This window comes from Equus caballus, chromosome 21 (assembly GCF_041296265.1).
Source record: "Equus caballus isolate H_3958 breed thoroughbred chromosome 21, TB-T2T, whole genome shotgun sequence".
NCBI lineage: Eukaryota > Metazoa > Chordata > Mammalia > Perissodactyla > Equidae > Equus > Equus caballus.
In genome coordinates this window covers 7094488-7119292 of record NC_091704.1, presented here as the reverse complement: position 1 = coordinate 7119292, position 24805 = coordinate 7094488, and positions in this window count along the sequence as shown.

The following is a 24805-nucleotide window of genomic DNA, read 5'->3' as shown; positions in this document are numbered from 1 at the left end:
GGTTCCAGCATCTTAGGCACATGGTTCTGGCACGTCTGAGAGGTGTTTCCGGCCGGCAGGAGAGGTGTTTCCGGAGTGTCCGCCAAGTGGTTCTGGCGTAGCTGAAAGGTGATGTTGGCGTGACCGGCAGGTGGTTCCAGCCAGCCCGGCAGGTGATTCCGGAGTGTCTGCCATGTGGTTCTGGCGTAGCCGGCAGGTGATTTTGGCGTGTCCAGCAGGTGTTTCCGGCGAGCTCGGCAGGTGGTACCGGCGTGTCCGGAACATTCTTCTGGCACGTCTGAGAGATGGTTCCGGCATGCCCGGCAGGTGATTCCGGAGTGTTCGCCAAGTGGTTCTGGCGCAGCCGGCAGGTCATTTTGCATGTCCGGCGGTGGTTCCGGCGAGTCGAGCAGGTGGTTCCAGCGTGTCCGGCAGGAGGTTCTGGCATGACCGTCACGAGGTTCTGGCTCGTCTGAGAGTTGGTTCCGGCATGCCCGACAGGTGATTCCGGAGTGTCCGCCACGTGGTTCTGGCGTACCCGGCAGGTGATTTTGGCGTGTCTGGCAGGTGTTTCTTACAAGTCGAGCATTTGGCTCAGGCATGCTCAGCAGGTGCTTCCGGCGTGTCTGGCACGTGGTTCTGGTGTGTGTGAGAGCTGGTTCTGGCATGTCCGGCAGATGATTCCGGAGTGTCCACCAAGTGGTTGTGGCATACCCGGCAGGTGATTTTAGCATGTCAGGTAGGTTGTTCCAGCGAGTCGAGTAGGTGGTTCCGGCGTGCTCGGCAGGTGGTTCAGGCGGGTCTGGCAGGTGGTTTCGGTCTGTTTGGGGTGTGGTTCCAGCATCTCAGGCACATGGTTCTGTCACGTCTGATAGGTGGTTGCGGCCGGCCGGACAGGTGTTTCCATGGTGTCCGCCAAGTGGTTCTGGCATAGCTGGCAGGTGATGTTGGCGTGACCGGCAGGTGGTTCCAGCCAGCCCGGCAGGTGATTCCGATGTGTTCACCAAATGGTTGTGGCGTAGCCGGAAGGTGATTTTGGCGTGTCCAGCAGGTGGTTTTGGCGAGTGGAGCAGGTGGTTCTGGCGTGCTCGGCAGGTGCTTCCGGAGTCATTGCCATGTGGTTCCGGCATGTCTTAGAGGTGGTTCCGCCAACCCGGCAGGTGATTCCGGAGTGTTCCCCAGTGGTTCTGGCATAGCCGGCAGGTGATTTTGCATGTCCGGCAATGGTTCCGGCGAGTCGAGCCGGTGGTTCCGGCATGTCCGGCAGGTGATTCCGGCATGTCCAGCAGGTGGTTCCGGCATGCCCAATAGGTGATTCCAGAGTGTCCGGCATGTGGTTCTGGCACCTCTGAGAGGTGGTTCCGGCATGTCCGGCAGGTGATACCGGAGTCTCCGGCATTTGGTTCTGGCACCTCTGAGAGGTGGTTCCGGAATGCCTGGCATGTGATTCCGGAGTGTCTGCCGAGTGGTTCTGGCATAGCCGGCAGTAGTTTTTGGCGTGTCCACTAGGTGGTTCTGGGGAGTGGATCAGCTGGTTCCGGCATACTCGGCAGGTGGTACCGCCGTGTCCAGAACATGGTTCTGGCAAGTCTGAGAGGTGGTTCCGACACGCCCGACAGGTGATTCCGGAGTGTCCGCCAAGTGTTTCTGGCGTACCCGGCAGGTGATTTTGGCATGTCCGACAGGTGTTTCTTGCGAGTCGAGCAGGTGGCTCAGGCATGCTCAGCTGGTGCTTCCGGCGTCTCTGGCACGTGGTTCTGGTGTGTCTGAGAGCAGGTTCTGGCATGTCCGGCAGATGATTCCGGAGTGTCCACCAAGTGGTTCTGGTATACCTGGCAGGTGATTTTGGCATGTCAGGAAGGTGGTTCCGGCTAGTTGAGCAGGTGGATAAGGCGTGCTCGCTAGGGGTTTCAGGCGGGTCTGGCAGGTGGTTTCGGTCTGTTCGGGGAGTGGTTCCGGCATCTCAGGCACATGGTTCTGGCACGTCTGAGAGGTGGTTGCGGCCGGCCCGACAGGTGTTTCCGGAGTGTCCGCCAAGTGGTTCTGGCGTAGCTGAAAGGTGATGGTGGCGTGACCGGCAGGTGGTTCCAGCCAGCCCCGCACGTGATTCCGGAGTGTCTGCCGAGCGGTTCTGGCGTAGCCGCCAGGTGATTTTGGCGTGTCCAGCAGGTGGTTCCGGCGAGCTCGGCAGGTGGTACCGGCGTGTCCGGAACATGGTTCTGGCACGTCTCAGAGATGGTTCCGGCATGCCCGGCAGGTGATTCCGGAGTGTCCGTCATGTGGTTCTGGCACCTCTGAGAGGTGGTTCCGGCATGCCCGGCTGGTGATACCGGAGTGTCCGGCATTTGGTTCTGGCACCTCTGAGAGGTGGTTCCAGAATGCCTGGCATGTGATTCCGGAGTGTCTGCCGAGTGGTTCTGGCGTAGCCGGCAGTTGATTTTGGCGTGTACAGTAGGCGCTTCTGGGGAGTGGATCAGCTAGTTCCGGCATACTCGGCAGGTGGTACCGGCGTGTCCAGAACATGGTTCTGGCAAGTCTGAGAGGTGGTTCCGGCACGCCCGACAGGTGATTCCGGAGCGTCCGCCAAGTGTTTCTGGCGTACCCGGCAGGTGATTTTCGCCTGTCCGACAGGTGTATCTTGCGAGTCGAGCAGGTGGCTGAGGCATGCTCAGCTGGTGCTTCCGGCGTCTCTGGCACGTGGTTCTGGTGTGTCTGAGAGCTGGTTCTGGCATGTCCGGCAGATGATTCCGGAGTGTCCACCAAGTGGTTCTTGTATACCTGGCAGGTGATTTTGGCGTGTCAGGAAGTTGGTTCCGGCTAGTTGAGCAGGTGGATCAGGCGTGCTCGCCAGTGGGTTCAGGCGGGTCTGGCAGGTGGTTTCGGTCTGTTCGGGGAGTGGTTCCGGCATCTCAGGCTCATGGTTCTGGCACGTCTGAGAGGTGGTTCCGGCTGGCCCGACAGGTGTTTCCCTGGTGTCCGCCAAGTGGTTCTGGCATAGCTGGCAGGTGATGTTGGCGTGACCAGCAGGTGGTTCCAGACAGCACGGCAGGTGATTCCGAAGAGTTCACCAAATGGTTGTGGCGTAGCCGGCACGTGATTTTGGCGTGTCCAGCAGGTGGTTTTGGCGAGTCGAGCAGGTGGTTCTGGCGTGGTGGCAGGTGCTTCCGGTGTCATTGGCATGTGGTTCCGGCATGTCTGAGAGGTGGTTCCGGCATGCCCGGCAGGTGGTTCCGGAGAGTCTCCCGAGTGGTTCTCGAGCCAGCCCAGCAGGTGATTCCGAATTGTTCACCAAATGGTTGTGGCGTAGCCGGCAGGTGATTTTGGCGTGTCAGGAAGGTGGTTCCGGCTAGTTGAACAGGTGGATCAGGCGTGCTCGCCAGTGGGTTCAGGCGGGTCTGGCAGGTGGTTTCGGTCTGTTCGGGGAGTGGTTCCCGCATCTTAGGCACATGGTTCTGGCACGTCTGAGAGGTGTTTCCGGCCGGCCGGAGAGGTGTATCCGGAGTGTCCGCCAAGTGGTTCTGGCGTAGCTGAAAGTTGATGTTGGCGTGACCGGCAGGTGGTTCCAGCCAGCCCGGCAGGTGATTCCGGAGTGTCTGCCGTGTGATTCTGGCGTAGCTGGCAGGTGATTTTGGTGTGTCCAGCAGGTGGTTCCGGCGAGCTCGGCAGGTGGTACCGGCGTGTCCGGAACATGGTTCTGGCACGTCTGAGAGATGGTTCCGGCATGCCCGGCAGGTGATTCCGGAGTGTCCGGCATGTGCTTCTGGCACCTCTGAGAGGTGGTTCCGGCATGCCCGGCAGGTTGTTCCGGAGTGTCTGCTGAGTGGTTCTGGCGTAGCCGGCAGGTGATTCTGGCGTGTCCAGCAGGTGGCTCTGCGGAGTGGATCATGTGGTTCCGGCATACTCGGCTGGTTGTTCCGGAGTGTTTGCCGAGTGGTTCCGGCGTGTCCAGCAGGTGGTTCTGGGGAGTGGATCAGGTGGTTCCGGCATACTCGGCAGGTGGTACCGGCGTGTCCGGAACATGGTTCTGGCAAGTCTGAGATGCGGTTCCGGCATGCCCGACAGGTGATTCCGGAGTGTTCGCCAAGTGGTTCTGGCGTAGCCGGCAGGTCATTTTGCATGTCCGGCGGTGGTTCCGGCGAGTCGAGCCGGTGGTTCCGGCGTGTCCGGCAGGTGCTTCTGGCGTGACCGGCACGTCTGAGAGTTGGTTCTGGCATGCCCGACAGGTGATTCTGGAGTGTCCGGCATGTGGTTCTGGCACCTCTGAGAGGTGGTTCCGGCATGCCCGGCAGGTGGTTCCGGAGTGTCTGCCGAGTGGTTCTGGCGTAGCCGGCAGGTGATTCTGGCGTGTCCAGCAGGTGGTTCTGGGGAGTGGATCAAGTGGTTCCGGCATACTCGGCAGGTGGTACCGGCGTGTCCGGAACATGGTTCTGGCAAGTCTGAGAGGTGGTTCTGACATGCCTGACAGGTGATTCCGGAGTGTTCGCCAAGTGGTTCTGGCGTAGCCGGCAGGTCATTTTGCATGTCCGGCGGTGGTTCCGGCGAGTCGAGCCGGTGGTTCCGGCGTGTCCAGCAGGTGTTTCCGGTCTGTCCGGCAGGTGGTTCTGGCGTGTCCGGCACGAGGTTCTGGCACGTCTGAGAGTTGGTTCCGGCATGCCCGACAGGTGATTCCGGAGTGTCCGCCACGTGGTTCTGGCGTACCCGGCAGGTGATTTTGGGGTGTCTGGCAGGTGTTTCTGGCAAGTCGAGCATTTGGCTCAGGCACGATCAGCAGGTGCTTCCGGCGTGTCTGGCATGTGGTTCTGGTGTGTCTGAGAGCTGGTTCTGGCATGTCCGGAAGATGATTCCGGAGTGTCCACCAAGTGGTTGTGGCATACCTGGCAGGTGATTTTAGCGTGTCAGGTAGGTGGTTCCGGCGAGTCGAGTAGGTGGTTCCGGCGTGCTCGGCAGGTGGTTCTGGCGTGCTCGGCAGGTGCTTCCGGAGTCATTGGCATGTGTTTCCGGCATGTCTGAGAGGTGGTTCCGCCATGCCCGGCAGGTGATTCCGGAGTGTTCGCCAAGTGATTCTGGCGTAGCCGGCAGGTGATTTTGCATGTCCGGGAATGGTTCCGGCGAGTCGAGCCGGTGGTTCCGGCATGTCCAGCATGTGGTTCCGGCACGCCCGACAAGTGATTCCGGAGCATCCGCCAAGTGTTTCTGGCGTAAGCGGCAGGTGATTTTCGCCTGTCCGACAGGTGTATCTTGCGAGTCAAGCAGGTGGCTGAGGCATGCTCAGCTGGTGTTTCCGGCGTCTCTGGCACGTGGTTCTGGTGTGTCTGAGAGCTGGTTCTGGCATCTCCGGCACATGATTCCGGAGTGTCCACCAAGTGGTTCTTGTATACCTGGCAGGTGATTTTGGCATGTCAGGAAGTTGGTTCCGGCTAGTTGAGCAGGTGGATCAGGCGTGCTTGCCAGGGGGTCCAGGCGGGTCTGGCAGGTGGTTTCCTTCTGTTCGGGTAGTGGTTCCGGCATCTCAGGCTCATGCTTCTGGCACATCTGAGAGGTGGTTCCGGCCGGCCCGACAGGTGTTTCCATGGTGTCCGCCAAGTGGTTCTGGCATAGCTGGCAGGTGATGTTGGCGTGACCGGCAGGTGGTTCCAGCAAGCCCGGCAGGTGATTCCGAAGAGTTCACCAAATGGTTGTGGCGTAGCCGGCAGGTGATTTTGGCGTGTCCAGCAGGTGGTTTTGGCGAGTCGAGCAGGTGGTTCTGGCGTGCTCGGCAGGTGCTTCCTGTGTCATTGGCATGTGGTTCCGGCATGTCTGAGAGGTGGTTCCGCCATGCCCGGTAGGTGATTCCGGAGTGTTCCCCAAGTGGTTCTGGCATAGCCGGCAGGTGATTTTGCATGTCCGGCAATGGTTCCAGCGAGTCGAGCCGGTGGTTCCGGCATGGCCGGCAGGTGGTTCCAGCATGCCCGGCAGGTGATTCTGGAGTGTCCGGCATGTGGTTCTGGCACCTCTGAGAGGTGGTTCCGGCATGCCCGGCAGGTGATACCGGAGTGTTCGCCAAGTGGTTCTGGCGTAGCCGGCAGGTGATTTTGCATGTCCGGCAATGGTTCCGGCGAGTCGAACCGGTGGTTCCGGAATGTCCGGCAGGTGGTTCCGGCATTTCCTGCAGGTAGTTCCGGCATGTCCAGCACGTGGTTCCAGCATGCCCGGCAGGTGATTCCGGAGTGTCCGGCATGTGGTTCTGGCACCTCTGAGAGGTGGTTCCGGCATGCCCGGCAGGTGATACCGGAGTGTCCGGCATTTGGTTCTGGCACCTCTGAGAGGTGGTTCCGGAATGCCTGGCATGTGATTACGGAGTGTCTGCCGAGTGCTTCTGGCGTAGCCGGCAGTTGATTTTGGCGTGTCCACTAGGTGGTTCTGGGGAGTGGATCAGCTGGTTCCGGCATACTCGGCAGGTGGTACCGGCGTGTCCAGAACATGGTTCTGGCAAGTCTGAGAGGTGGTTCCGCCATGCCTGGCAGGTGATTCTGGAGTGTTCGCCAAGTGGTTCTGGCGTAGCCGGCAGGTGACTTTGCATGTCCGGCAGGGTTCCGGCGAGTCGAGCCGGTGGTTCCGGCATGTCCGGCAGGTGGTTCCGGAATGCCCGGCAGGTGATTCCGGAGTGTCCGGCATGTGGTTCTGGCAGCTCTGAGAGGTGGTTCCGGAATGCCTGGCCTGTGATTCCGGAGTGTCTGCCGAGTGTTTCTGGCGTAGCCGGCAGTTGATCTTGGCGTGTCCACTATGTGGTTCTGGGGAGTGGATCAGCTGGTTCCGGCATACTCGGCAGGTGGTACCGGCGTGTCCAGAACATGGTTCTGGCAAGTCTGAGAGGAGGTTCCGGCACGCCCGACAGGTGATTCCGGAGCGTCCGCCAAGTGTTTCTGGCGTACCCGGCAGGTGATTTTGGCATGTCCGACAGGTGTATCTTGCGAGTCGAGTACGTGGCTCAGGCATCCTCAGCTGGTGCTTCCGGCGTCTCTGGCACGTGGTTCTGGTGTGTCTGAGAGCTGGTTCTGGCATGTCCGGCAGATGATTCCGGAGTGCCCACCAAGTGGTTCTGGTATACCGGGCAGGTGATTTTGGCGTGTCAGGAAGTTGGTTCTGGCTAGGTGAGCAGGTGGATCAGGCGTGCTCGCCAGGGAGTTCAGGCGGGTCTGGCAGGTGGTTTCGGTCTGTTCGGGGTGTGGTTCCGGCATCTCAGGCACATGGTTCTGGCACGTCTGAAAGGTGGTTCCGGCCGGCCCCACAGGTGTTTCCATGGTGTCCGCCAAGTGTTTCTGGCATAGCTGGCAGGTGATGTTGGCGTGACCGGCAGCTGGTTCCATCAAGACCGGCAGGTGATACCGAAGAGTTCACCAAATGGTTGTGGCGTAGCCGGCAGGTGATTTTGGCGTGTCCAGCAGGTGGTTTTTGCGAGTCGAGCAGGTGGTTCTGGCGTGCTCGGCAGGTGCTTCCGGTGTCATTGGCATGTGGTTCCGGCATGTCTGAGAGGTGGTTCCGGCATGCCCGGCAGGTGGTTCCGGAGTGTCTGCCGAGTGGTTCTGGAGCCAGCCCGGCAGGTGATTCCGAAGACTTCACCAAATGTTTGTGGCGTAGCCGGCAGGTGATTTTGGCGTGTACAGCAGGTGGTTTTGGCGAGTCGAGCAGGTGGTTCTGGCGTGCGCGGCAGGTGCTTCCGGTGTCATTGGCATGTGGTTCCGGCATGTCTGAGAGGTGGTTCCGCCATGCCCGGCAGGTGATTCCGGAGTGTTCCCGAAGTGGTTCTTGCATAGCCGGCAGGTGATTTTGCATGTCCTGCAATGGTTCCGGCGAGTCGAGCCGGTGGTTCCGGCATGTCCAGCAGGTGGTTCCGGCATGCCCGGGAGGTGATTCCGGAGTGTCCGGCATGTGGTTCTGGCACCTCTGAGAGGTGGTTCCGGCATGCCCGGCAGGTGATACCGGAGTGTCCGGCATTTGGTTCTGGCACCTCTGAGAGGAGGTTCCGGAATGCCTGGCCTGTGATTCCGGAGTGTCTGCCGAGTGGTTCTGGCGTAGCCGGCAGTTGATTTTGGCGTGTCCACTAGGTGGTTCTGGGGAGTGGATCAGCTGGTTCCGGCATACTCGGCAGGTGGTACCGGCGTGTCCAGAACATGGTTCTGGCAAGTCTTTGAGGAGGTTCCGGCACGCCCGACAGGTGATTCCGGAGCGTCCGCCAAGTGTTTCTGGCGGACGCGGCAGGTGATTTTCGCCTGTCCGACAGGTGTATCTTGCGAGTCGAGCAGGTGGCTGAGGCATGCTCAGCTGGTGCTTCCGGCGTCTCTGGCACGTGGTTCTGGTGTGTCTGAGATCTGGTTCTGGCATGTCCGGCAGGTGATTCCGGAGTGTTCGCCAAGTGGTTCTGGCATAGCCGGCAGGTGATTTTGCATGTCCGGCAATGGTTCCGGCGATCGAGCTGGTGGTTCCGGCATGTCCAGCAGGTGGTTCCGGCATGCCCGGCAGGTGATTCCGGAGTGTCCGGCATGTGGTTCTGGCACCTCTGAGAGGTGGTTCCGGCATGCCCGGCAGGTGGTTCCGGCATGTCCAGCAGGTGGTTCCGGCATGCCAGGCAGGTGATTCCGGAGTGTCTGCCGAGTGGTTCTGGCGTACCCGGCAGGTGATTTTGGCGTGTCCAGCAGGTGGTTCCGGCGAGCTCGGCAGGTGGTACCGGCGTGTCCGGCAGGTGGTTCCGGCATGTCCAGCAGGTGGTTCCGGCATGCCAGGCAGGTGATTCCGGAGTGTCTGCCGAGTGGTTCTGGCGTACCCGGCAGGTGATTTTGGCGTGTCCAGCAGGTGGTTCCGGCGAGCTCGGCAGGTGGTACCGGCGTGTCCGGAACATGGTTCTGGCACGTCTGAGAGATGGTTCCGGCATGCCCGGCAGGTGATTCCGGAGTGTCCGGCATGTGCTTCTGGCACCTCTGAGAGGTGGTTCCGGCATGCCCGGCAGGTTGTTCCGGAGTGTCTGCTGAGTGGTTCTGGCGTAGCCGGCAGGTGATTCTGGCGTGTCCAGCAGGTGGCTCTGCGGAGTGGATCATGTGGTTCCGGCATACTCGGCTGGTTGTTCCGGAGTGTTTGCCGAGTGGTTCCGGCGTGTCCAGCAGGTGGTTCTGGGGAGTGGATCAGGTGGTTCCGGCATACTCGGCAGGTGGTACCGGCGTGTCCGGAACATGGTTCTGGCAAGTCTGAGATGCGGTTCCGGCATGCCCGACAGGTGATTCCGGAGTGTTCGCCAAGTGGTTCTGGCGTAGCCGGCAGGTCATTTTGCATGTCCGGCGGTGGTTCCGGCGAGTCGAGCCGGTGGTTCCGGCGTGTCCGGCAGGTGCTTCTGGCGTGACCGGCACGTCTGAGAGTTGGTTCTGGCATGCCCGACAGGTGATTCTGGAGTGTCCGGCATGTGGTTCTGGCACCTCTGAGAGGTGGTTCCGGCAAGCCCGGCAGGTGGTTCCGGAGTGTCTGCCGAGTGGTTCTGGCGTAGCCGGCAGGTGATTCTGGCGTGTCCAGCAGGTGGTTCTGGGGAGTGGATCAAGTGGTTCCGGCATACTCGGCAGGTGGTACCGGCGTGTCCGGAACATGGTTCTGGCAAGTCTGAGAGGTGGTTCTGACATGCCTGACAGGTGATTCCGGAGTGTTCGCCAAGTGGTTCTGGCGTAGCCGGCAGGTCATTTTGCATGTCCGGCGGTGGTTCCGGCGAGTCGAGCCGGTGGTTCCGGCGTGTCCGGCAGGTGTTTCCGGTCTGTCCGGCAGGTGGTTCTGGCGTGTCCGGCACGAGGTTCTGGCACGTCTGAGAGTTGGTTCCGGCATGCCCGACAGGTGATTCCGGAGTGTCCGCCACGTGGTTCTGGCGTACCCGGCAGGTGATTTTGGGGTGTCTGGCAGGTGTTTCTGGCAAGTCGAGCATTTGGCTCAGGCACGATCAGCAGGTGCTTCCGGCGTGTCTGGCATGTGGTTCTGGTGTGTCTGAGAGCTGGTTTTGGCATGTCCGGAAGATGATTCCGGAGTGTCCACCAAGTGGTTGTGGCATACCTGGCAGGTGATTTTAGCGTGTCAGGTAGGTGGTTCCGGCGAGTCGAGTAGGTGGTTCCGGCGTGCTCGGCAGGTGGTTCTGGCGTGCTCGGCAGGTGCTTCCGGAGTCATTGGCATGTGTTTCCGGCATGTCTGAGAGGTGGTTCCGCCATGCCCGGCAGGTGATTCCGGAGTGTTCGCCAAGTGATTCTGGCGTAGCCGGCAGGTGATTTTGCATGTCCGGGAATGGTTCCGGCGAGTCGAGCCGGTGGTTCCGGCATGTCCAGCATGTGGTTCCGGCACGCCCGACAAGTGATTCCGGAGCATCCGCCAAGTGTTTCTGGCGTAAGCGGCAGGTGATTTTCGCCTGTCCGACAGGTGTATCTTGCGAGTCAAGCAGGTGGCTGAGGCATGCTCAGCTGGTGTTTCCGGCGTCTCTGGCACGTGGTTCTGGTGTGTCTGAGAGCTGGTTCTGGCATCTCCGGCACATGATTCCGGAGTGTCCACCAAGTGGTTCTTGTATACCTGGCAGGTGATTTTGGCATGTCAGGAAGTTGGTTCCGGCTAGTTGAGCAGGTGGATCAGGCGTGCTCGCCAGGGGGTCCAGGCGGGTCTGGCAGGTGGTTTCCTTCTGTTCGGGTAGTGGTTCCGGCATCTCAGGCTCATGCTTCTGGCACATCTGAGAGGTGGTTCCGGCCGGCCCGACAGGTGTTTCCATGGTGTCCGCCAAGTGGTTCTGGCATAGCTGGCAGGTGATGTTGGCGTGACCGGCAGGTGGTTCCAGCAAGCCCGGCAGGTGATTCCGAAGAGTTCACCAAATGGTTGTGGCGTAGCCGGCAGGTGATTTTGGCGTGTCCAGCAGGTGGTTTTGGCGAGTCGAGCAGGTGGTTCTGGCGTGCTCGGCAGGTGCTTCCTGTGTCATTGGCATGTGGTTCCGGCATGTCTGAGAGGTGGTTCCGCCATGCCCGGTAGGTGATTCCGGAGTGTTCCCCAAGTGGTTCTGGCATAGCCGGCAGGTGATTTTGCATGTCCGGCAATGGTTCCAGCGAGTCGAGCCGGTGGTTCCGGCATGGCCGGCAGGTGGTTCCAGCATGCCCGGCAGGTGATTCTGGAGTGTCCGGCATGTGGTTCTGGCACCTCTGAGAGGTGGTTCCGGCATGCCCGGCAGGTGATACCGGAGTGTTCGCCAAGTGGTTCTGGCGTAGCCGGCAGGTGATTTTGCATGTCCGGCAATGGTTCCGGCGAGTCGAACCGGTGGTTCCGGAATGTCCGGCAGGTGGTTCCGGCATTTCCTGCAGGTAGTTCCGGCATGTCCAGCACGTGGTTCCAGCATGCCCGGCAGGTGATTCCGGAGTGTCCGGCATGTGGTTCTGGCACCTCTGAGAGGTGGTTCCGGCATGCCCGGCAGGTGATACCGGAGTGTCCGGCATTTGGTTCTGGCACCTCTGAGAGGTGGTTCCGGAATGCCTGGCATGTGATTACGGAGTGTCTGCCGAGTGCTTCTGGCGTAGCCGGCAGTTGATTTTGGCGTGTCCACTAGGTGGTTCTGGGGAGTGGATCAGCTGGTTCCGGCATACTCGGCAGGTGGTACCGGCGTGTCCAGAACATGGTTCTGGTAAGTCTGAGAGGTGGTTCCGCCATGCCTGGCAGGTGATTCTGGAGTGTTCGCCAAGTGGTTCTGGCGTAGCCGGCAGGTGACTTTGCATGTCCGGCAGGGTTCCGGCGAGTCGAGCCGGTGGTTCCGGCATGTCCGGCAGGTGGTTCCGGAATGCCCGGCAGGTGATTCCGGAGTGTCCGGCATGTGGTTCTGGCAGCTCTGAGAGGTGGTTCCGGAATGCCTGGCCTGTGATTCCGGAGTGTCTGCCGAGTGTTTCTGGCGTAGCCGGCAGTTGATCTTGGCGTGTCCACTATGTGGTTCTGGGGAGTGGATCAGCTGGTTCCGGCATACTCGGCAGGTGGTACCGGCGTGTCCAGAACATGGTTCTGGCAAGTCTGAGAGGAGGTTCCGGCACGCCCGACAGGTGATTCCGGAGCGTCCGCCAAGTGTTTCTGGCGTACCCGGCAGGTGATTTTGGCATGTCCGACAGGTGTATCTTGCGAGTCGAGTACGTGGCTCAGGCATCCTCAGCTGGTGCTTCCGGCGTCTCTGGCACGTGGTTCTGGTGTGTCTGAGAGCTGGTTCTGGCATGTCCGGCAGATGATTCCGGAGTGCCCACCAAGTGGTTCTGGTATACCGGGCAGGTGATTTTGGCGTGTCAGGAAGTTGGTTCTGGCTAGGTGAGCAGGTGGATCAGGCGTGCTCGCCAGGGAGTTCAGGCGGGTCTGGCAGGTGGTTTCGGTCTGTTCGGGGTGTGGTTCCGGCATCTCAGGCACATGGTTCTGGCACGTCTGAAAGGTGGTTCCGGCCGGCCCCACAGGTGTTTCCATGGTGTCCGCCAAGTGTTTCTGGCATAGCTGGCAGGTGATGTTGGCGTGACCGGCAGCTGGTTCCATCAAGACCGGCAGGTGATACCGAAGAGTTCACCAAATGGTTGTGGCGTAGCCGGCAGGTGATTTTGGCGTGTCCAGCAGGTGGTTTTTGCGAGTCAAGCAGGTGGTTCTGGCGTGCTCGGCAGGTGCTTCCGGTGTCATTGGCATGTGGTTCCGGCATGTCTGAGAGGTGGTTCCGGCATGCCCGGCAGGTGGTTCCGGAGTGTCTGCCGAGTGGTTCTGGAGCCAGCCCGGCAGGTGATTCCGAAGACTTCACCAAATGTTTGTGGCGTAGCCGGCAGGTGATTTTGGCGTGTACAGCAGGTGGTTTTGGCGAGTCGAGCAGGTGGTTCTGGCGTGCGCGGCAGGTGCTTCCGGTGTCATTGGCATGTGGTTCCGGCATGTCTGAGAGGTGGTTCCGCCATGCCCGGCAGGTGATTCCGGAGTGTTCCCGAAGTGGTTCTTGCATAGCCGGCAGGTGATTTTGCATGTCCTGCAATGGTTCCGGCGAGTCGAGCCGGTGGTTCCGGCATGTCCAGCAGGTGGTTCCGGCATGCCCGGGAGGTGATTCCGGAGTGTCCGGCATGTGGTTCTGGCACCTCTGAGAGGTGGTTCCGGCATGCCCGGCAGGTGATACCGGAGTGTTCGCCAAGTGGTTCTGGCGTAGCCGGCAGGTGATTTTGCATGTCCGGCAATGGTTCCGGCGAGTCGAGCCGGTGGTTCCGGCATGTCTGGCAGGTGGTTCCGGCATGTCCAGAAGGTGGTTCCGGCATGTCCAGCACGTGGTTCCAGCATGCCCGGCAGGTGATTCCGGAGTGTCCGGCATGTGGTTCTGGCACCTCTGAGAGGTGGTTCCGGCATGCCCGGCAGGTGATACCGGAGTGTCCGGCATTTGGTTCTGGCACCTCTGAGAGGTGGTTCCGGAATGCCTGGCCTGTGATTCCGGAGTGTCTGCCGAGTGGTTCTGGAGCCAGCCCGGCAGGTGATTCCGAAGAGTTCACCAAATGGTTGTGGCGTAGCCGGCAGGTGATTTTGGCGTGTCAGGAAGTTGGTTCCGGCTCGTTGAGCAGGTGGATCAGGCGTGCTCACCAGGGGGTTCAGGCGGGTCTGGCAGGTGGTTTTGGTCTGTTCGGGGAGTGGTTCCGGCATCTCAGGCACATGGTTATGGCACGTCTGAGAGGTGGTTCTGGCCGGCCGGAGAGGTGTTTCCGGAGTGTCCGCCAAGTGGTTCTGGCGTAGCTGAAAGGTGATGTTGGCGTGACCAGCAGGTGGTTCCACCCAGCCCGGCAGGTGATTCCGGAGTGTCTGCCGTGTGGTTCTGGCGTAGCTGGCAGGTGATTTTGGCGTGTCCCCCAGGTGGTTCCGGCGAGCTCGGCAGGAGGTACCAGCGTGTCCGGAACATGGTTCTGGCACGTCTGAGAGATGGTTCCGTCATGACAGGCCGGTGATTCCGGAGTGTCCGGCATGTGGTTCTGGCACCTCTGAGAGGTGGTTCCGGCATGCCCGGCAGGTGATTCCGGAGTGTCCGGCATGTGGTTCTCGCACCTCTGAGAGGAGGTTCCGGCATGCCCGGCAGGTGGTTCCGGAGTGTCTGCCGAGTGGTTCTGGCGTAGTCGGCAGGTGATTCTGGCGTATCCAGCTGGTGGTTGTGGGGAGTGGATCACGTGGTTCCGGCATACTCGGCAGGTGGTACCGGCGTGTCCGGAACATGGTTCTGGCAAGTCTGAGAGGCGGTTCCGGCATGCCCGACAGGTGATTCCGGAGTGTTCGCCAAGTGGTTCTGGCGTAGCCGGCAGGTCATTTTGCATGTCCAGCGGTGGTTCCGGCGAGTCGAGCCGGTGGTTCCGGCGTGTCCGGCAGGTGGTTCTGGCGTGACAGGCACGAGGTTCTGGCACGTCTGAGAGTTGGTTCCGGCATGCCCGACATGTGATTCCGGAGTGTCCGCCACATGGTTCTGGCGTACCCGGCAGGTGATTTTGACGTGTCTGGCAGGTGTTTCTTGCAAGTCGAGCATTTGGCTCAGGCATGCTCAGCAGGTGCTTCCGGCGTGTCTGGCACATGGTTCTGGTGTGTCTGAGAGCTGGTTCTGGCATGTCCGGCAGATGATTCCGGAGTGTCCACCAAGTGGTTGTGGCATACCCAGCAGGTGATTTTAGCGTGTCAGGTAGGTGGTTCCAGCGAGTCGAGTAGGTGGTTCCGGCGTGCTCGCCAGGGGGTTCAGGCGGGTCTGGCAGGTGGTTTCGCTCTGTTCGGGGTGTGGTTCCGGCATCTCAGGCACATGGTTCTGGCACGTCTGATAGGTGGTTCCGCCCGGCCCGACAAGTGTTTCCATAGTTTCCGCCAAGTGGTTCTGGCATAGCTGGCAGGTGATGTTGGCGTGACCGGCAGGTGGTTCCAGCCAGCCCGGCAGGCGATTCCAAAGAGTTCACCAAATGGTTGTGGCGTAGCCGGCAGGTGATTTTGGCGTGTCCAGCAGGTGGTTTTGGCGAGTCGAGCAGGTGGTTCTGGCGGGCTCGGCAGGTGCTTCCGGTGTCATTGGCATGTGGTTCCGGCATGTCTGAGAGGTGGTTCCGCCATGCCCGGCAGGTGATTCCGGAGTGTTCGCCAAGTGGTTCTGGCATAGCCGGCAGGTGATTTTGCATGTCCGGCAATGGTTCCGGCGAGTCGAGCCGGTGGTTCCGAAATGTCCGGCAGGTGGTTCCGGCATGTCCGGCAGGTGGTTCCGGCATGTGCAGCACGTGGTTCCAGCCAGCCCGGCAGGTGATTCCGGAGTGTCTGCTGAGTGGTTCTGGCGTAGCCGGCAGGTGATTTTGCAGTGTCCAGCAGGTGTTTCCGGCGAGCTCGGCAGGTGGTACCGGCGTGTCCGGAACATGGTTCTGGCACGTCTGAGAGATGGTTCCGGCATGCCCGGCAGGTGACTCCGGAGTGTCCGGCATGTGGTTCTGGCACCTCAGAGAGGTGGTTCCTGCTTGCCTGGCAGTTGGTTACGGAGTGTCTGCCGAGTGGTTCTGGAGTAGCCAGCAGGTGATTCTGGCGTATCCAGCAGGTGGTTCTGGGGAGTGGATCAGGTGGTTCCGGCATACTCGGCAGGTGGTACCGGCGTGTCCGCGACTTGGTTCTGGCAAGTCTGAGAGGTGGTTCCGGCATGCCCGACAGGTGATCCCGGAGTGTTCGCCAAGTGGTTCTGGCGTAGCCGACAGGTCATTGTGCATGTCCGGTTGTGGTTCCGGCGAGTCGAGCCGGTGGTTCCGGCGTGTCCAGCATGTGTTTCCGGTCTGTCCGGCAGGTGGTTCTGGCGTGTCCGGCACGGGGTTCTGGCACGTCTGAGAGTTGGTTCCGGCATGCCCGACAGGTGATTACGGAGAGTCCGCCACGTGGTTCTGGCGTACCCGGCAGGTGATTTTGGCGTGTCTGGCAGGTGTTTCTTGCAAGTCGAGCATGTGGCTCAGGCATGATCAGCAGGTGTTTCCGGCGTGTCCGGCACTTGGTTCTGGTGTGTCAGAGGGCTGGTTCTGGCATTTCTGGCAGATGATTCCGGAGTGTCCACCAAGTGGTTCTGGTAGACCTGGCAGGTGATTTTGGCGTGTCTGGAAGGTGGTTCTGGCTAGTTGAGCAGGTGGATCAGGCGTGCTCGCCAGGGGGTTCAGGCGGGTCTGGCAGGTGGTTTCGGTCTGTTCGGGGAGTGATTCCGGCATCTCAGGCTCATGGTTCTGGCACGTCTGAAAGGTGGTTCCGGCCGGCCAGACAGGTGTTTCCATGGTGTCCGCCAAGTGGTTCTGGCATAGCTGGCAGGTGATATTGGCGTGACCGGCAGGTGGTTCCAGCAAGCCCGGCAGGTGATTCCAAAGAGTTCACCAAATGGTTGTGGCATAGCCGGCAGGTGATTTTGGCGTTTCCAGCAGGTGGTTTTGGCGAGTCGAGCAGGTGGTTCTGGCGTGCTCGGCAGGTGCTTCCGGTGTCATTGGCATGTGGTTCCGGCATGTCTGAGAGGTGGTTCCGGCATGCCCGGTAGGTGGTTCCGGAGTGTCTGCCGAGTGGTTCTGGAGCCAGCCCGGCAGGTGATTCCGAAGAGTTCACCAAATGGTTGTGGCGTAGCCGGCAGGTGATTTTGGCGTGTCAGGAAGTTGGTTCCGGCTCGTTGAGCAGGTGGATCAGGCGTGCTCACCAGGGGGTTCAGGCGGGTCTGGCAGGTGGTTTTGGTCTGTTCGGGGAGTGGTTCCGGCATCTCAGGCACATGGTTATGGCACGTCTGAGAGGTGGTTCTGGCCGGCCGGAGAGGTGTTTCCGGAGTGTCCGCCAAGTGGTTCTGGCGTAGCTGAAAGGTGATGTTGGCGTGACCAGCAGGTGGTTCCACCCAGCCCGGCAGGTGATTCCGGAGTGTCTGCCGTGTGGTTCTGGCGTAGCTGGCAGGTGATTTTGGCGTGTCCCCCAGGTGGTTCCGGCGAGCTCGGCAGGAGGTACCAGCGTGTCCGGAACATGGTTCTGGCACGTCTGAGAGATGGTTCCGTCATGACAGGCCGGTGATTCCGGAGTGTCCGGCATGTGGTTCTGGCACCTCTGAGAGGTGGTTCCGGCATGCCCGGCAGGTGATTCCGGAGTGTCCGGCATGTGGTTCTCGCACCTCTGAGAGGAGGTTCCGGCATGCCCGGCAGGTGGTTCCGGAGTGTCTGCCGAGTGGTTCTGGCGTAGTCGGCAGGTGATTCTGGCGTATCCAGCTGGTGGTTGTGGGGAGTGGATCACGTGGTTCCGGCATACTCGGCAGGTGGTACCGGCGTGTCCGGAACATGGTTCTGGCAAGTCTGAGAGGCGGTTCCGGCATGCCCGACAGGTGATTCCGGAGTGTTCGCCAAGTGGTTCTGGCGTAGCCGGCAGGTCATTTTGCATGTCCAGCGGTGGTTCCGGCGAGTCGAGCCGGTGGTTCCGGCGTGTCCGGCAGGTGGTTCTGGCGTGACAGGCACGAGGTTCTGGCACGTCTGAGAGTTGGTTCCGGCATGCCCGACATGTGATTCCGGAGTGTCCGCCACATGGTTCTGGCGTACCCGGCAGGTGATTTTGACGTGTCTGGCAGGTGTTTCTTGCAAGTCGAGCATTTGGCTCAGGCATGCTCAGCAGGTGCTTCCGGCGTGTCTGGCACATGGTTCTGGTGTGTCTGAGAGCTGGTTCTGGCATGTCCGGCAGATGATTCCGGAGTGTCCACCAAGTGGTTGTGGCATACCCAGCAGGTGATTTTAGCGTGTCAGGTAGGTGGTTCCAGCGAGTCGAGTAGGTGGTTCCGGCGTGCTCGCCAGGGGGTTCAGGCGGGTCTGGCAGGTGGTTTCGCTCTGTTCGGGGTGTGGTTCCGGCATCTCAGGCACATGGTTCTGGCACGTCTGATAGGTGGTTCCGCCCGGCCCGACAAGTGTTTCCATAGTTTCCGCCAAGTGGTTCTGGCATAGCTGGCAGGTGATGTTGGCGTGACCGGCAGGTGGTTCCAGCCAGCCCGGCAGGCGATTCCAAAGAGTTCACCAAATGGTTGTGGCGTAGCCGGCAGGTGATTTTGGCGTGTCCAGCAGGTGGTTTTGGCGAGTCGAGCAGGTGGTTCTGGCGGGCTCGGCAGGTGCTTCCGGTGTCATTGGCATGTGGTTCCGGCATGTCTGAGAGGTGGTTCCGCCATGCCCGGCAGGTGATTCCGGAGTGTTCGCCAAGTGGTTCTGGCATAGCCGGCAGGTGATTTTGCATGTCCGGCAATGGTTCCGGCGAGTCGAGCCGGTGGTTCCGAAATGTCCGGCAGGTGGTTCCGGCATGTCCGGCAGGTGGTTCCGGCATGTGCAGCACGTGGTTCCAGCCAGCCCGGCAGGTGATTCCGGAGTGTCTGCTGAGTGGTTCTGGCGTAGCCGGCAGGTGATTTTGCAGTGTCCAGCAGGTGTTTCCGGCGAGCTCGGCAGGTGGTACCGGCGTGTCCGGAACATGGTTCTGGCACGTCTGAGAGATGGTTCCGGCATGCCCGGCAGGTGACTCCGGAGTGTCCGGCATGTGGTTCTGGCACCTCAGAGAGGTGGTTCCTGCTTGCCTGGCAGTTGGTTACGGAGTGTCTGCCGAGTGGTTCTGGAGTAGCCAGCAGGTGATTCTGGCGTATCCAGCAGGTGGTTCTGGGGAGTGGATCAGGTGGTTCCGGCATACTCGGCAGGTGGTACCGGCGTGTCCGCGACTTGGTTCTGGCAAGTCTGAGAGGTGGTTCCGGCATGCCCGACAGGTGATCCCGGAGTGTTCGCCAAGTGGTTCTGGCGTAGCCGACAGGTCATTGTGCATGTCCGGTTGTGGTTCCGGCGAGTCGAGCCGGTGGTTCCGGCGTGTCCAGCATGTGTTTCCGGTCTGTCCGGCAGGTGGTTCTGGCGTGTCCGGCACGGGGTTCTGGCACGTCTGAGAGTTGGTTCCGGCATGCCCGACAGGTGATTACGGAGAGTCCGCCACGTGGTTCTGGCGTACCCGGCAGGTGATTTTGGCGTGTCTGGCAGGTGTTTCTTGCAAGTCGAGCATGTGGCTCAGGCATGATCAGCAGGTGTTTCCGGCGTGTCCGGCACTTGGTTCTGGTGTGTCAGAGGGCTGGTTCTGGCATTTCTGGCAGATGATTCCGGAGTGTCCACCAAGTGGTTCTGGTAGACCTGGCAGGTGATTTTGGCGTGTCTGGAAGGTGGTTCTGGCTAGTTGAGCAGGTGGATCAGGCGTGCTCGCCAGGGGGTTCAGGCGGGTCTGGCAGGTGGTTTCGGTCTGTTCGGGGAGTGATTCCGGCATCTCAGGCTCATGGTTCTGGCACGTCTGAAAGGTGGTTCCGGCCGGCCAGACAGGTGTTTCCATGGTGTCCGCCAAGTGGTTCTGGCATAGCTGGCAGGTGATATTGGCGTGACCGGCAGGTGGTTCCAGCAAGCCCGGCAGGTGATTCCAAAGAGTTCACCAAATGGTTGTGGCATAGCCGGCAGGTGATTTTGGCGTTTCCAGCAGGTGGTTTTGGCGAGTCGAGCAGGTGGTTCTGGCGTGCTCGGCAGGTGCTTCCGGTGTCATTGGCATGTGGTTCCGGCATGTCTGAGAGGTGGTTCCGGCATGCCCGGTAGGTGGTTCCGGAGTGTCTGCCGAGTGGTTCTGGAGCCAGCCCGGCAGGTGATTCCGAAGAGTTCACCAAATGGTTGTGGCGTAGCCGGCAGGTGATTTTGGCGTGTCAGGAAGTTGGTTCCGGCTCGTTGAGCAGGTGGATCAGGCGTGCTCACCAGGGGGTTCAGGCGGGTCTGGCAGGTGGTTTTGGTCTGTTCGGGGAGTGGTTCCGGCATCTCAGGCACATGGTTATGGCACGTCTGAGAGGTGGTTCTGGCCGGCCGGAGAGGTGTTTCCGGAGTGTCCGCCAAGTGGTTCTGGCGTAGCTGAAAGGTGATGTTGGCGTGACCAGCAGGTGGTTCCACCCAGCCCGGCAGGTGATTCCGGAGTGTCTGCCGTGTGGTTCTGGCGTAGCTGGCAGGTGATTTTGGCGTGTCCCCCAGGTGGTTCCGGCGAGCTCGGCAGGAGGTACCAGCGTGTCCGGAACATGGTTCTGGCACGTCTGAGAGATGGTTCCGTCATGACAGGCCGGTGATTCCGGAGTGTCCGGCATGTGGTTCTGGCACCTCTGAGAGGTGGTTCCGGCATGCCCGGCAGGTGATTCCGGAGTGTCCGGCATGTGGTTCTCGCACCTCTGAGAGGAGGTTCCGGCATGCCCGGCAGGTGGTTCCGGAGTGTCTGCCGAGTGGTTCTGGCGTAGTCGGCAGGTGATTCTGGCGTATCCAGCTGGTGGTTGTGGGGAGTGGATCACGTGGTTCCGGCATACTCGGCAGGTGGTACCGGCGTGTCCGGAACATGGTTCTGGCAAGTCTGAGAGGCGGTTCCGGCATGCCCGACAGGTGATTCCGGAGTGTTCGCCAAGTGGTTCTGGCGTAGCCGGCAGGTCATTTTGCATGTCCAGCGGTGGTTCCGGCGAGTCGAGCCGGTGGTTCCGGCGTGTCCGGCAGGTGGTTCTGGCGTGACAGGCACGAGGTTCTGGCACGTCTGAGAGTTGGTTCCGGCATGCCCGACATGTGATTCCGGAGTGTCCGCCACATGGTTCTGGCGTACCCGGCAGGTGATTTTGACGTGTCTGGCAGGTGTTTCTTGCAAGTCGAGCATTTGGCTCAGGCATGCTCAGCAGGTGCTTCCGGCGTGTCTGGCACATGGTTCTGGTGTGTCTGAGAGCTGGTTCTGGCATGTCCGGCAGATGATTCCGGAGTGTCCACCAAGTGGTTGTGGCATACCCAGCAGGTGATTTTAGCGTGTCAGGTAGGTGGTTCCAGCGAGTCGAGTAGGTGGTTCCGGCGTGCTCGCCAGGGGGTTCAGGCGGGTCTGGCAGGTGGTTTCGCTCTGTTCGGGGTGTGGTTCCGGCATCTCAGGCACATGGTTCTGGCACGTCTGATAGGTGGTTCCGCCCGGCCCGACAAGTGTTTCCATAGTTTCCGCCAAGTGGTTCTGGCATAGCTGGCAGGTGATGTTGGCGTGACCGGCAGGTGGTTCCAGCCAGCCCGGCAGGCGATTCCAAAGAGTTCACCAAATGGTTGTGGCGTAGCCGGCAGGTGATTTTGGCGTGTCCAGCAGGTGGTTTTGGCGAGTCGAGCAGGTGGTTCTGGCGGGCTCGGCAGGTGCTTCCGGTGTCATTGGCATGTGGTTCCGGCATGTCTGAGAGGTGGTTCCGCCATGCCCGGCAGGTGATTCCGGAGTGTTCGCCAAGTGGTTCTGGCATAGCCGGCAGGTGATTTTGCATGTCCGGCAATGGTTCCGGCGAGTCGAGCCGGTGGTTCCGAAATGTCCGGCAGGTGGTTCCGGCATGTCCGGCAGGTGGTTCCGGCATGTGCAGCACGTGGTTCCAGCCAGCCCGGCAGGTGATTCCGGAGTGTCTGCTGAGTGGTTCTGGCGTAGCCGGCAGGTGATTTTGCAGTGTCCAGCAGGTGTTTCCGGCGAGCTCGGCAGGTGGTACCGGCGTGTCCGGAACATGGTTCTGGCACGTCTGAGAGATGGTTCCGGCATGCCCGGCAGGTGACTCCGGAGTGTCCGGCATGTGGTTCTGGCACCTCAGAGAGGTGGTTCCTGCTTGCCTGGCAGTTGGTTACGGAGTGTCTGCCGAGTGGTTCTGGAGTAGCCAGCAGGTGATTCTGGCGTATCCAGCAGGTGGTTCTGGGGAGTGGATCAGGTGGTTCCGGCATACTCGGCAGGTGGTACCGGCGTGTCCGCGACTTGGTTCTGGCAAGTCTGAGAGGTGGTTCCGGCATGCCCGACAGGTGATCCCGGAGTGTTCGCCAAGTGGTTCTGGCGTAGCCGACAGGTCATTGTGCATGTCCGGTTGTGGTTCCGGCGAGTCGAGCCGGTGGTTCCGGCGTGTCCAGCATGTGTTTCCGGTCTGTCCGGCAGGTGGTTCTGGCGTGTCCGGCACGGGGTTCTGGCACGTCTGAGAGTTGGTTCCGGCATGCCCGACAGGTGATTACGGAGAGTCCGCCACGTGGTTCTGGCGTACCCGGCAGGTGATTTTGGCGTGTCTGGCAGGTGTTTCTTGCAAGTCGAGCATGTGGCTCAGGCATGATCAGCAGGTGTTTCCGGCGTGTCCGGCACTTGGTTCTGGTGTGTCAGAGGGCTGGTTCTGGCATTTCTGGCAGATGATTCCGGAGTGTCCACCAAGTGGTTCTGGTAGACCTGGCAGGTGATTTTGGCGTGTCTGGAAGGTGGTTCTGGCTAGTTGAGCAGGTGGATCAGGCGTGCTCGCCAGGGGGTTCAGGCGGGTCTGGCAGGTGGTTTCGGTCTGTTCGGGGAGTGATTCCGGCATCTCAGGCTCATGGTTCTGGCACGTCTGAAAGGTGGTTCCGGCCGGCCAGACAGGTGTTTCCATGGTGTCCGCCAAGTGGTTCTGGCATAGCTGGCAGGTGATATTGGCGTGACCGGCAGGTGGTTCCAGCAAGCCCGGCAGGTGATTCCAAAGAGTTCACCAAATGGTTGTGGCATAGCCGGCAGGTGATTTTGGCGTTTCCAGCAGGTGGTTTTGGCGAGTCGAGCAGGTGGTTCTGGCGTGCTCGGCAGGTGCTTCCGGTGTCATTGGCATGTGGTTCCGGCATGTCTGAGAGGTGGTTCCGGCATGCCCGGTAGGTGGTTCCGGAGTGTCTGCCGAGTGGTTCTGGAGCCAGCCCGGCAGGTGATTCCGAAGAGTTCACCAAATGGTTGTGGCGTAGCCGGCAGGTGATTTTGGCGTGTCAGGAAGTTGGTTCCGGCTCGTTGAGCAGGTGGATCAGGCGTGCTCACCAGGGGGTTCAGGCGGGTCTGGCAGGTGGTTTTGGTCTGTTCGGGGAGTGGTTCCGGCATCTCAGGCACATGGTTATGGCACGTCTGAGAGGTGGTTCTGGCCGGCCGGAGAGGTGTTTCCGGAGTGTCCGCCAAGTGGTTCTGGCGTAGCTGAAAGGTGATGTTGGCGTGACCAGCAGGTGGTTCCACCCAGCCCGGCAGGTGATTCCGGAGTGTCTGCCGTGTGGTTCTGGCGTAGCTGGCAGGTGATTTTGGCGTGTCCCCCAGGTGGTTCCGGCGAGCTCGGCAGGAGGTACCAGCGTGTCCGGAACATGGTTCTGGCACGTCTGAGAGATGGTTCCGTCATGACAGGCCGGTGATTCCGGAGTGTCCGGCATGTGGTTCTGGCACCTCTGAGAGGTGGTTCCGGCATGCCCGGCAGGTGATTCCGGAGTGTCCGGCATGTGGTTCTCGCACCTCTGAGAGGAGGTTCCGGCATGCCCGGCAGGTGGTTCCGGAGTGTCTGCCGAGTGGTTCTGGCGTAGTCGGCAGGTGATTCTGGCGTATCCAGCTGGTGGTTGTGGGGAGTGGATCACGTGGTTCCGGCATACTCGGCAGGTGGTACCGGCGTGTCCGGAACATGGTTCTGGCAAGTCTGAGAGGCGGTTCCGGCATGCCCGACAGGTGATTCCGGAGTGTTCGCCAAGTGGTTCTGGCGTAGCCGGCAGGTCATTTTGCATGTCCAGCGGTGGTTCCGGCGAGTCGAGCCGGTGGTTCCGGCGTGTCCGGCAGGTGGTTCTGGCGTGACAGGCACGAGGTTCTGGCACGTCTGAGAGTTGGTTCCGGCATGCCCGACATGTGATTCCGGAGTGTCCGCCACATGGTTCTGGCGTACCCGGCAGGTGATTTTGACGTGTCTGGCAGGTGTTTCTTGCAAGTCGAGCATTTGGCTCAGGCATGCTCAGCAGGTGCTTCCGGCGTGTCTGGCACATGGTTCTGGTGTGTCTGAGAGCTGGTTCTGGCATGTCCGGCAGATGATTCCGGAGTGTCCACCAAGTGGTTGTGGCATACCCAGCAGGTGATTTTAGCGTGTCAGGTAGGTGGTTCCAGCGAGTCGAGTAGGTGGTTCCGGCGTGCTCACCAGGGGGTTCAGGCGGGTCTGGCAGGTGGTTTCGCTCTGTTCGGGGTGTGGTTCCGGCATCTCAGGCACATGGTTCTGGCACGTCTGATAGGTGGTTCCGCCCGGCCCGACAAGTGTTTCCATAGTTTCCGCCAAGTGGTTCTGGCATAGCTGGCAGGTGATGTTGGCGTGACCGGCAGGTGGTTCCAGCCAGCCCGGCAGGCGATTCCAAAGAGTTCACCAAATGGTTGTGGCGTAGCCGGCAGGTGATTTTGGCGTGTCCAGCAGGTGGTTTTGGCGAGTCGAGCAGGTGGTTCTGGCGGGCTCGGCAGGTGCTTCCGGTGTCATTGGCATGTGGTTCCGGCATGTCTGAGAGGTGGTTCCGCCATGCCCGGCAGGTGATTCCGGAGTGTTCGCCAAGTGGTTCTGGCATAGCCGGCAGGTGATTTTGCATGTCCGGCAATGGTTCCGGCGAGTCGAGCCGGTGGTTCCGAAATGTCCGGCAGGTGGTTCCGGCATATCCGGCAGGTGGTTCCGGCATGTGCAGCACGTGGTTCCAGCATGCCCGGCAGGTGATTCCAGAGTGTCCGGCATGTGGTTCTGGCACCTCTGAGAGGTGGTTCCGGCATGCCCGGCAGGTGAAACCGGAGTGTCCGGCATTTGGTTCTGGCACCTCTGAGAGGTGGTTCCGGAATGCCTGGCCTGTGATTCCGGAGTGTCTGCCGAGTGGTTCTGGCGTAGCCGGCAGTTGATTTTGGCGTGTCCACTAGGTGGTTCTGGGGAGTGGATCAGCTGGTTCCGGCATACTCGGCAGGTGGTACCGGCGTGTCCGGAACATGGTTCTGGCACGTCTGAGAGATGGTTCCGGCATGCCCGGCAGGTGACTCCGGAGTGTCCGGCATG